The sequence below is a fragment of the Zosterops lateralis genome, assembly GCF_965231275.1.
Source record: "Zosterops lateralis genome assembly, chromosome: 35".
Lineage (NCBI taxonomy): Eukaryota > Metazoa > Chordata > Aves > Passeriformes > Zosteropidae > Zosterops > Zosterops lateralis.
In genome coordinates this window covers 1,657,129-1,668,639 of record NC_139795.1, presented here as the reverse complement: position 1 = coordinate 1,668,639, position 11,511 = coordinate 1,657,129, and the positions used below count along the sequence as shown (strand labels likewise).

The following is an 11,511-nucleotide window of genomic DNA, read 5'->3' as shown; positions in this document are numbered from 1 at the left end:
GGAGTTTTTGGGGATTTTGGGACATTTTTTGGAGAGTTTTTGGGAGGATTTTGAGGTTTTGGGGTTTTTTTTGGGGAGACTTTTGGGTTTTTGAGAGATTTGGGGGTTTGGGGGATTTTTTGGGGTGTTTTTTTGGAGATTTTTGGGATTTTTGGGGAGAGTTTTGGGGATTTGGGGGGAGATTTTGTGGGTTTTTTGGCATTTTTGGGAGATTTTTGGGAGATTCTGGGATTTGAGGAGGTTTTGGGAGGGATTTGGGGGAATTTTGGGGGGTTTTGGGGCTTTTTAGGGGGATTTTGGGGGGTTTTGGGAGGGGTTTGGGGATTTTTGGGGGTTATTGGGGAGATTTTGGGTTTTTGGGAGGGATTTGGGGGAGTTTTTGGGATTTTGGGGGAGTTTTGGGGAGGTTTTGGGATTTTTGGGGTTTTTTTGGGAGATTTTGGGACTTGAGGGGATTTGGGAGATTTTGGAGATTTTTCGGGGTTTTTTTGGGGGGAGATTTTGGGGAAGTTTTGGGAGATTTGGGGTTTTTTTGGGAGATTTTGGGATTTTTTGGGGAGGGTTTTGGGTTTTTTGGGGGAGATTTTGAGGTGTTTTGGGTCATTTTGGGTAATTTTTGGGTAATTTTTTACAATTTTTGGGTCATTTTCGGCCATTTTTTGGTCAATTTTTTTGGTTTTTGGCTCATTTTTGGGCGATTTTTGGGCAATTTTGGGTGATTTTTGGTGATTTTTGTCTCACCCGTCCCGTGGCGTCTCCGCTGGGTCTCGGCAAAGGCGGCGATTCGGGGCCAGCTGATGGCGATTTCCTCTGCTGGGGGGAAAAAAATTAATTTAATTAACGTTTTTAAATTAATTTTCATTAATTTTAAATATTGGGGTGGAATTTAAGGGGTTTTAAGGCTGATTTTGGTAAAAAAAAACTGAATTAATTTGAATTTTTGGGTCAAATTTTGGGTGGTTTTGTCTCCTCAATTTTTGAATTAAATCGAATTAATTTCCAAATTTTTTATATTTAATTAAATTAATTAAAATTTTTGGATCAAATTTCAGGGGTTTTTTTTTTGTCCCAATTTTTGTAAATAAATCGAATTAATTTCGATTTTTTGGGTCCAATTTAATTCAAGTTTTTAAATTAAATTAAATTAAATTAAATTAATTAAAATATTGGGATCAAATTTTGGGGTGTTTTAGTTCCCAATTTTTTTAAATAAATCGAATTAATTTTGATTTTTTGGGTCCAATTTAATTCCTAATTTTTAATTCATTGAAATTAATCGAAATTAAATGAAATAAATGAAAATAATTTGAATTTTTGGGTCCAATTTTAGGTATTTTTAAGTCAAATTTCCGAAAATAAATTGAATTAATTTGGATTTTTGGGGCCCAATTTAATTCCCAATTTTTAATTAATGGAAATTAAATGAAATTAATTGAATTTTAATGAAAATAATTTGATTTTTGGGGTAAAAAATGGAGAAATTGAAGGAATTTCTTACCCAAGGAAATGACGCTCTCGTAGCTCTCCTGCATTTTGGCCCCAAAATTTGGATTTTTTGGGGGATTTTTTTTGAGAAAAATCCTCAAAATTCCAGAAATTCCAACAGTTCCTGAAAGAAAAAAAAAATTAAATTTATTTTTAATTTTTTTTGGGATTTTTTTTGGATTTTTTTTGGATTTTTTTTGGGATTTTTTTTGGATTTTTAAAGGAATTTTTGAGGATTTTTTGGGGATTTTTTGGGATTTTTGGGGATTTTTTTTTTTTTTATTTTTTTGGGAATTTTTTTGGGAATTTTTGGGGGGATTTTTTGGGACTTTTTGGGGATTTTTTTGGGATTTTTTAGGGAATTTTTTTGGGATTTTTTTGGGATTTTTTGGGGATTTTTTAGGGAATTTTTTGGGGATTTTTTTGGGGATTTTTTAGGGATTTTTAAAGGGATTTTTAGGGATTTTTAAAGGGATTTTTTAAAGGGATTTTTAGGGATTATTTTTGGGATTTTTTTGGATTTTGGGGGGATTTTTAAAGGGATTTTTTGGATTTTTTGGGGAGATTTTTTTGGGATTTTTAAATTAATTTTTTAGGATTTTTTGGGATTTTTTAGGGATTTTTTGGGGATTTTGGGGGGATTTTTTGTGGATTTTTAAGGAAATTTTTTAAAGGGAATTTTTTTAGAGATTTTTTTGCGGGGGGATTTTTTAGGGAATTTTTTTTAGGGATTTTTAAAAGGTTTTTTTTAGGAAAAAAGGGGGGGGAAGGAATAAAAATAAAGATAAAAATGGGGTAAAAATGAGGGAAAAAAGGAATAAAAATCAAGATAAAAGAAGGAAAAAATGAGGAAAAAAATAAAGATAAAAAGGGGAAAAATGGGGAAAAATAAAGATAAAAATAAGATAAAAATAAAGATAAAAATGGGATAAAAATGTGATAAAAATAAAGATAAAAAAGGGGGAAAAAAGGGGAAAAAAAGGGGAAAAATGAGATAAAAATAAAGATAAAAAAGGGATAAAAATAAAGATAAAAAAGGAGAAAAAATGGTGAAAAAAATCGGATTTTTGGGGGGATAAAAACAAGAAAAAAAGGTGGAAAAAAACCCTTTAAAAATCCTGTTAAAAATCAACAAAAAAAAGGACAAAAAAATATATAAAAATAAAATAAAAATAAAAATGGAGGAAAAATAAATAAATAAATCCAAATAAAATCCGGAATTTTTGGGGTTAAAAAACCGCGATTTTTTTTTCGGGGGGAATTTAAAGGGTTAAAAAAATAATAAAAAATAAAATTATTTTTAATTTAATTTCATTTGTTTTTTTATTATTTAATTTTTTTCAATTCAAGGGCGCGGCCGGGATTGAAAAATATTTTTATTTTTTAAAAGGAATTTTTTAAATAAAAAAAATTAATTTTTTTTTTTTTACCTGAATCCAGAAAAGGCCAAAAAAGGGTTAAAAATTAATTAAAAATCGATAAAAAAATCGGATTTTTAAGCGGAAAAAAATGAGAAAATGGGGAGAAAATGAAGAAAAATTTAAAATATTAAAAAGGGGAAAATGTTCCCCGTCGGTTTCTTGAAGCTGCGACACAACAGGAAGAGGTTGGGACAAAAAAAAGGAAAAAAAAAAAAAGATAAAAATCCGGGATATTGTTGGAAAAAAAAACCCCAAAAAAAGCCACAAAAAAACCAGGAAAAAAAACCGGGAAAAAATCGGATTTTTGGGTGAGAAAAAATGGATTTTTTGGGGTTTTTTTTAAAGGGGAAATGGGAATAAATTGGATTTTTTAGGGGGGAATAAAAAAGGGGGGGAGGGGAAAAGGCGCCGCCCTGGGAGGGAAAAAATGGGGATTTTTGGGGAAAAAATGGGATTTTTTTGGGTAAAAATGGATTAAAAAATGGGATTTTGGGGGGTTTAATTTGAGGGAAAATTGGGGGAAAAAATGGGGGAAAACGAGGGGAAAATGGGATTTTTGGGGGGAAAAAAATGGGATTTTTGGGGGTTTAAATGATGGAAAAAATTGAATTTTTGGGGGGTTTTATTTGGGGGGAAATTGGGGATTTTTGGGGGTTTAAATGATGGAAAAATTGGATTTTTTGGGGGGGGGGAAATGGGATTTTTTTGGGGAAAAAATGGGGTTTTGGGGGGGAAAATTGGGGAAAAAAATTGGGATTTTTGGGGGGGAAAAATGGGATTTTTTTGGGTAAAAAAGGGGATTTTTTTTTGGAAAAAATGGGATTTTGGGGGGGAAAATTGGGGGAAAAATTGGATTTTTTTTGGGGAAAAAAATGGGATTTTTGGGGGGAAAAAATAGGATTTTTTTGGGTAAAAAAGGGGATTTTTGGGGGTTTAAATGATGGAAAAAATGGGATTTTTTGGGGGGGGGAAAAATGGGATTTTTTGGGGGGTAAAATGGGTTTTTTTGGGGGGAAAAATGGGATTTTTTTGGGGAAAAATTTGGATTTTTTTGGGGAAAAAATGGGGTTTTGGGGGGGACAATTGGGGAAAAAAATTGGGATTTTTGGGGGGGGAAAAATGGGATTTTTTGGGGTAAAAATGTAATAAAAAATGGGATTTTGGGGGGGAAAAATTGGGAATTTTGGGGGTTTAAATGGTGGAAAAAATGGGGATTTTTTTGGGTAAAAAATGGGATTATTTTGGGGGGAAAAATAGTTTAAAAATGGGATTTTTTGGGGTTTAAATAATGGAAAAATGGGATTTTTGGGGATTAAAATTGGGGGGAAATTGGGGGGAAAATGGGATTTTTTTGGGGGAAAAATGGGATTTTTGGGGGTTTAATTTGGGGTGAAAATGTGGATTTTTGGGGGTTAAAATAGGAATTTTTGGGGGTAAAATTGTTTCAAAAATGGGATTTTTTTGGGGAAAAAATGGGATTTTGGGGGGGAAAAATTGGGGGGAAATTGGGGGGAAAATTGGATTTTTTTTGGGGAAAAAATGGGATTTTATTTTTTGGGAAAAATTGGTTTAAAAAATGGGATTTTTGGGGGTTTAAATGATGGAAAAAATGGGATTCTTGGGGAGGAAAAATGGGATTTTGGGGGGGAAAAATGGGATTTTTTGGGGTAAAAATGGATTAAAAATGGAATTTTTGGGGGTTTAAATGATGGAAAAAATGGGAATTTTTTTTGGGGAAAAATGGGATTTTTGGGGGGAAAAAATGGGATTTTTGGGGGTTTAATTTGGGGAAAAATGGGGATTTTTGGGGGCTTTAAATGATGGAAAAATTGGATTTTTTTAGGGGGGGAAATGGGATTTTTGGGGGGGAAAAATGGAATTTTTAGGGGGGAAGAGGCTGATTTTTTTTTCTCTTTTTTGGGGGGTTGGAAAATTGATTTTATTTGAATTATTTTTTGGTTTTTTAATGATTTTTTGGGGTTTTCCAGGATGGATCCGCGGGAGGAGGAGGAGGAGCCCAAAGGGAATTTTGGGGAGGAGGAAGAAGATTCTGAGGGGAGTCAGGGTAAGGTGGGGAAAAATCCCCAAAAAATCCAAAAAACCCCCAAAAAATCCTCAAAAAAAAAAAAGAAAAAAAAAAAAAATCCCCAAAATTCCCAAAAAATCCCTAAAAAAATCCCCCCCAAAAATCCCCAAAAAATCCCAAAAAAATCCTTAAAAAAAAAAAAAAAAAAAATCCCAAAAAAATCCCCCCAAAAAAATCCCATAAGAAAAAAAAAAAATCCCAAAAAAAATCCCAAAAAATCCCTAAAAATTCCCCTAAAAAATCCCAAAAAAATCCTCAAAAATTTAAAAAAAAAAAATCCAAAAAAATTCCCTAAAAAAATCCCCCTAAAAATAAAAAAAAATCCAAAAGAAATCCCCCCAAAAATCCCCTCAAAAATCCCTTAAAATATCCCCGAAAAATCCCAAAAAAATCCAAAAAAAATCCCAAAAAAATCCTCAAAAAAATAAAGAAAAAATCCAAAAAAATTCTCTAAAAAAATCCCCATAAAATTAAAAAAAAATTCCCCAAAATCCCCCCAAAAATCCCTAAAAAAATCCCCCCAAAAAATCCCCAAAAATCCCTAAAAAATAATAAAAAAATTCCCTAAAAAAATCCCCAGAAAATCCCTAAAAAAATCCTCCAAAAAATCCCAAAAAAATCCCAAAAAAATCCTCAAAAAAAAAAAAAAAAAAAAATCCAAAAAAATTCTCTAAAAAAATCCCCATAAAAATAAAAAAAAAATCCAAAAGAAATTCCCCCAAAAATCCCCAAAAAATCCTCAAAAAAACTAAGAAAAAAATTCCAAAAAAATTCTCAAAAAAAATCCCCAAAGAATTAAAAAAAAAAATCCCCAAAATCCCCCCAAAAATCCCTAAAAAAATCACCCAAAAAATCCGCCCCAAAAAAAAAAAAAAAACCAAAAAATCCCAAAAAATAAAATCCCTAAAAAATCCCCCAAAAAATCCCCAAAAAATCCTCAAATTCAAAAAAAAAAAAAAAAAATCCCTAAAAATAATTTTTAAAAAATCCCCTGAAAATTCCCCCAAAATAAAAAAAAAAATCCCCCAAAAATTCGAAAAAAATTGCAAAAAAATCCAATAAAAAAATCCCAAAACTCCCCTCCAATAATAATAATAAAAAAATCCCCCCAAAAATCCCCCAAAAAATCACAAAAAAAAAAATACTCTAAAAAATCCGATTTAAAAAAAAAATCCCCCCCAAAAAATCCCCTAAAAATCCCCCAAAAAATCCCCCCCCCCAAAAAAAAAATCCCTAAAAAATAATAATAAAAAATCTCCTAAAATATCCCATAAAATCAAAAAAAATCCCTCAAAAAATCCCTAAAAATTCCCCTAAAAATCCTCCAAAACCCTCAAAAAATCCCTTTAAAAAATCCCAGAAAAAAAAAAAAAATCCCCCCAAAAAATCCAAAGCAAATCTCCAGAAAATCACAAAATTAATCCCCCAATAATCAAAAAAAATCCCTAAAAATTTTTTAAAAAATCCTCCAAAAAATCCACAAAAAATCCATAAAAAAACCCCACCCAAAAATCAAAAAAAAAACCAAAAACCCCCTAAAAATCCCCAAAAAAATCCCCCAAAAATCCCCAAAAAATCCCCCAAAAATCCCCAAAAAACCCTCAAAAAATAGGAAAAAAATCCCACAAAAATCCCAAAAAAATCCTCAAAAAATCCCTAAAAAATCCCCCCGAAAAATCCCAAAAAAATCCCACAAAATAAAAAAAAAAAAAAAAAAACCTCCTAAAAAATCTCAAAAAAAAAAAAATCCCCAAAAAACCCTAAAAAATGGGAAAAAAATCCAGAAAAATGGGAAAAAAAAAATCACAAAAAAATAAAAGGAAAAAAAATCCAGAAAAATGGGAAAAAAAAAATCACAAAAAAATATGGAAAAAATCCACAAAAAACAGGGGGAAAAAATTCAAAAAAAATGAGGAAAAAAATCACAAAAAATCCTAAAAAAATCCAATTTTTTTTCCCTTTTTTTTCCAGCTTTCGACTCCACCGACCCCGAAAATTTCCACTGGACCTTCGTCCGCCAAATCCACCCCCAAAAAGCCCCAAAAAACCCAAAAAACCCCAAAAACCACCTGAAGAAAAGTTTCTCCAACTTTGCCAAACATTGGCCGATTCACGGCGGGGAAAAAACACCCAAAAAATCCGATTTTTCACATAAAAAATCAGCTGAAAAATCAGATTTTTCGGCAAAAAAATTGGCCAAAGAATCAGATTTTTCAGTCAAAAAATCGGCCGAAAAATCAGATTTTTCACCCGAAAAAACAGCTGAAAAATCAGATTTTTCGGCCGAAGAAAAAGCCAAAAACTCAGATTTTTCACCCAAAAAATCAGATTTTTCACCCGAAAAAATGGCCAAAAAATCAGAATTTTTGAACGTTTCTTCCGATCTTTATCGGGGTCACGACGATGATGAAAAAACACCTGAAATTTCAGATTTTTCACCCAAAAAATCAGATTTTTTTAACGTTTCTTCAGACCTTTATCAGCATCAAGGTGGTGACGAGGAGGAGGAAAAAACACCCAAAAAAATACCCAAAAAATCAGATTTTTCAACCAAAAAATCCGGTTTTTCACCCGAAAAATCAGATTTTTCACCCAAAAAAACAGATTTTTTTCATGTTTATTATTGTCAAGGTGGTCAAGACGATGAGGAAAAAACACCCAAAAAGACACCGAAAAAATCAGATTTTTCACCCAAAAAAACACCCCAAAAATCAGATTTTTCACCCCAAAAATCAGATTTTTTGAACATTTATCTTCATCGAGGTGGTGACGACGATGAGGAAAAAACACCCGAAAAATCCAATTTTTCACCCAAAAAATCGGCCAAAAAATCAGATTTTTCACCCAAAAATTCAGAATTTTTGAACGTTTCTTCCGATCTTTATCGTGGTCACGATGAGGATGAAAAAACACCCGAAAAATCAGAATTTTCACCCAAAAAATCAGAATTTTTTGACATTTCTTCTGAAACACCCAAAAAATCAGATTTTCTGAACGTTTCTCCTGATCTTTATCATCATCAATGTGATCAAAATGACGAAAAAACGCCCAAAAAATCCGATTTTTCACCCAAAAAATCAGAATTTTCACCCAAAAAATCAGATTTTTTTAATGTTTATTGTCGTCAACGTGTTGACAATGATGAGGAAAAAAAACCCAAAAAATCAGATTTTTCACCCAAAAAAAACCCCAAAAAATCCGATTTTTCCCCCAAAAAACCCCATTTCTCCTTCCAATGCCACGACTGCGGCAAAACCTTTTCCTGGAGCTCCCATTGGCTCCGGCACCGGCGAATCCACACCGGAGAAAAACCCTTCGAATGCTCCGAATGCGGCAAAACCTTCTCCAGGAGTTCCCACCTTTACCGGCACCGGCGCGGCCACGCCGACGGCCGCTCGTACATCTGCACCTTCTGCGGCCGCAGCTTCGGCGGCGTCGTCCAGTTCCAGCGGCACCAAAACACCCACGGCGGCCTCAGGCCCTTCAGGTGTTCCCTTTGCCGGAAGAGTTTCGGCGATTCGCCGGCGCTGGTCAAACACCAACAACGGCTTCATTTGGTCGATGGCGGATCTTCTTTGGAGTGCGAAAAATGCGGGAAAAATTTCAAAAATCGGGCGCAACTCGCGCGGCACCGACGGGATTCTCACGGCGATTTCGACGCCGACGAGGCCGAAAAGCCGTTCCGGTGCCGCGATTGCGGCAAAACCTTTTCCTGGAGCTCCCATTGGTTGAGGCATCGACGGATCCACACGGGGGAAAAACCCTACGAGTGCCAGGAGTGCGGGAAGAGTTTCGGGAGGACGTCGCATCTTTACCGGCACCAGCGGACGCACGCCGGGGGGCGGCCCCACGTCTGCGCCGAGTGCGGGAAGAGTTTTAATTCCACTCTGCATTTTTTGAAGCATCAAAAAGGGCACGGGAAGGTGGCGGGGGGAGGGAAAAAGGGTTGGGGGAGAAGTTTTGGGGGGTTGGAGGGGAAGAAAAACGGGAAATTGGGGGTTGAGTGGCGAAAAAACGGGAGATCGGCGGTTGGAGCGGAAAAAATTGGGAAATCTTTGGTGGAATCCCAAAAAAATGGGAAATCGCCCCAAAAAAATGGGAAATCGCCCAAAAAATTGGGGGATTGGACATGGAAACACAAGAAAATCAGAAATTGGACACAGAAATAAAAAAAAACGGAAAATTGATGGTGATGGAAACTCAAAAAAACGGGAAATCCACGGTTGGATCCCAAAAAAATGGGGAATTGGTTGTGGAAAGTGGAAAATCGGACGTGGAGACCCAAAAAAATGGGAAATCGGTCACAGAAACCCAAAAAAATGGGAAATTGGTCACAGAAACCCAAGAAAATGGGAAAAAGGTCATTGAGTCGCAAAAAAATGGGAAATTGTTGGTGGAGACCCAAAAAAACGGGGAAATTGCCCCAAAAAATTGGGGAGTTGGGCACAAAAACCCCCCAAAATGGGGGACGTGTCGTTGAGTCGCAAAAAAATGGAGAATCGGTCGCAGAAACCCCAAAAAATGGGAAATGGCTCCAAAAAAATGGGAATTTCATTGTGGAAAACCAAAAAAATGGAAAATCACCCCCAAAAATTGGGAAATTTGTCACAGAAACCCAAAAAATTGGGAAATTGGTGATGGAATCCCAAAAAAATGGGGAATCGGACACCGAAACCCCAAAAAATGGGAAATCGCCCCAAAAAATTGGGAATTCTTTGGTGGAATCCCAAAAAAATGGGAATTTTGTCGCCAAATCCCCAAAAAATGGAAAATCATCCCGAAAAATTGGGAAATTGGACACAGAACCCCAAGAAACTGGGAAATCGCCCCAAAAAAATGGGAAATTGGACGTGGAAAGTAAAAAAATTGGGAATTCCGTCGTCGAGTCGTCGCCGTCGGCAAAAAGGCGACGGATGAGCCGCGAGGGAGCCACAAAAAAATTGGGAATTTTGTAGGGAATCCCAAAAAATTGGGGAAAAAAGTGGGAATTTTGTCACTGAATCCCAAAAAAATTGGGAATTTTGTCTCTGAATCCCAAAAAAATTGGGAATTTCAACACCAAATCCCCCAAAATTGGGAATTTTTAGTGGAATCCAAAAAAAAAAAAAAAAAAAGGGGAAAAAAATGGGAATTTTGTCATTGAATCCCAAAAAATTGGGAATTTCGACACCAAATCCCAAAAAACGGGAAAAAATTGGGAATTTTGACCCAGAATCCCCAAAAAATGGGGAAAAAAATGGGAAATTTGGGAATTTTGGGGGTTTTTTTGGTAGAAAAAGTAGATTTTTGGTAGAAAAATAGGAAAAGTAGGAGTAGAAATGGTGAAAAAAATTGGATTTTTTTGGGTTTTTCTGGGGGAATTTTGACCCGGAAAAATTAAAATAAAATTAAAATTTTTTTTTAATTTTTTTGGGATGAAATTGGAGAAAAATTTGGGAATTTTTGGGAATTTTGGGGGGTGGGGAAAGTCGGAATTTGGTAATTTATTTGTATTTATTAAAATAGTAAAAAAAAAAATCCCAAAAAAAAAAAAGGAAAATTTTTTTGGGTGGAAAATTTGAGCCCCAAAAAAAATTTTTTTTGGGGAAAAATTTTGGGAATTTTTGGGATTTTTTTTGGGAATTTTGGTCTTTGTAATGTGAATAAAAAATAGATTTAGTGAGAAATTTTTGGGTTTTTATTTGTTGGAATTTGGGGGGGGAAATGGGAATAAAATTTGGGGAAAAAATTGGGAATTTTGGGGAAATTTTTTTGGAATTTTGGGGGATTTTTTGGGGATTTTTTGGGGATTTTTTTTTGGATTTTTGGGGAGAATTTTTGGGAATTTTTTTGGAATTTTTGGGGACAATTTCTGGGGCATTTTGGGGAATTTTTGGGGGAATTTTTGGGGAATTTTTTGGGGATTTTTGGGGAATTTTTGGGAATTTTTTGGGAATTTGGGGGGAATTTTTTGGGAATTTGGGGGGAATTTTTTGGGAATTTTTTTGGGAATTTTTTGGGAATTTTTTGGGAATTTTTTGGGAATTTTTTGGGGGGTTTGAGGAGATTTTTTGGATTTTTTTGGGGCATTTTGGTGATTTTTGGGGCAATTTTTTGGGAATTTTGGGGGAGAATCTTTGGGACATTTTGGGGCATTTTGGGAAATTTTTTTTGAATTTTTGGGGAATTTTTTGGAGGAATTTTTGGGGAATTTTGGGGGAATTTTTGGGGATTTTTTGGGGCATTTTGGGGAATTTTTGGGTGCAATTTTTGGGGAATTTTTTGGGGGGAATTTTTGGGGATTTTTTTGGGATTTTTGGGGGGAATTTTGGGGATTTTTGGGGGCGAATTTTTTTGGAATTTTTTTGGTATTTGGGGAAATTTTGGGGAGAATTTTGGGGATTTTTTTGGGGATTTTTGGGGCAATTTTTTAAGATTTTTTTTGGGAATTTTGGGGTCAAATATTTGGGAATTTTGGGGAGGATTTTTGGGGTGAATTTTTTGGAATTTTGGGGGACTTTTGTTTGTGTTTTTGTTTCT

The 11,511-nt window shown here is 34.6% G+C and overlaps 1 long non-coding RNA gene across 1 annotated transcript; it reads left to right on the top strand.

Moving 5' to 3' along the window:
• Positions 1–1,397: 1,397 nt before the first annotated feature.
• On the top strand, positions 1,398–7,129 carry LOC310921497. Its single transcript, XR_014592144.1, has 3 exons — positions 1,398–3,214; positions 4,895–4,971; positions 6,964–7,129. It is a non-coding gene; the product is annotated as an uncharacterized lncRNA (long non-coding RNA).
• The last annotated feature ends 4,382 nt before the right edge of the window (positions 7,130–11,511 follow it).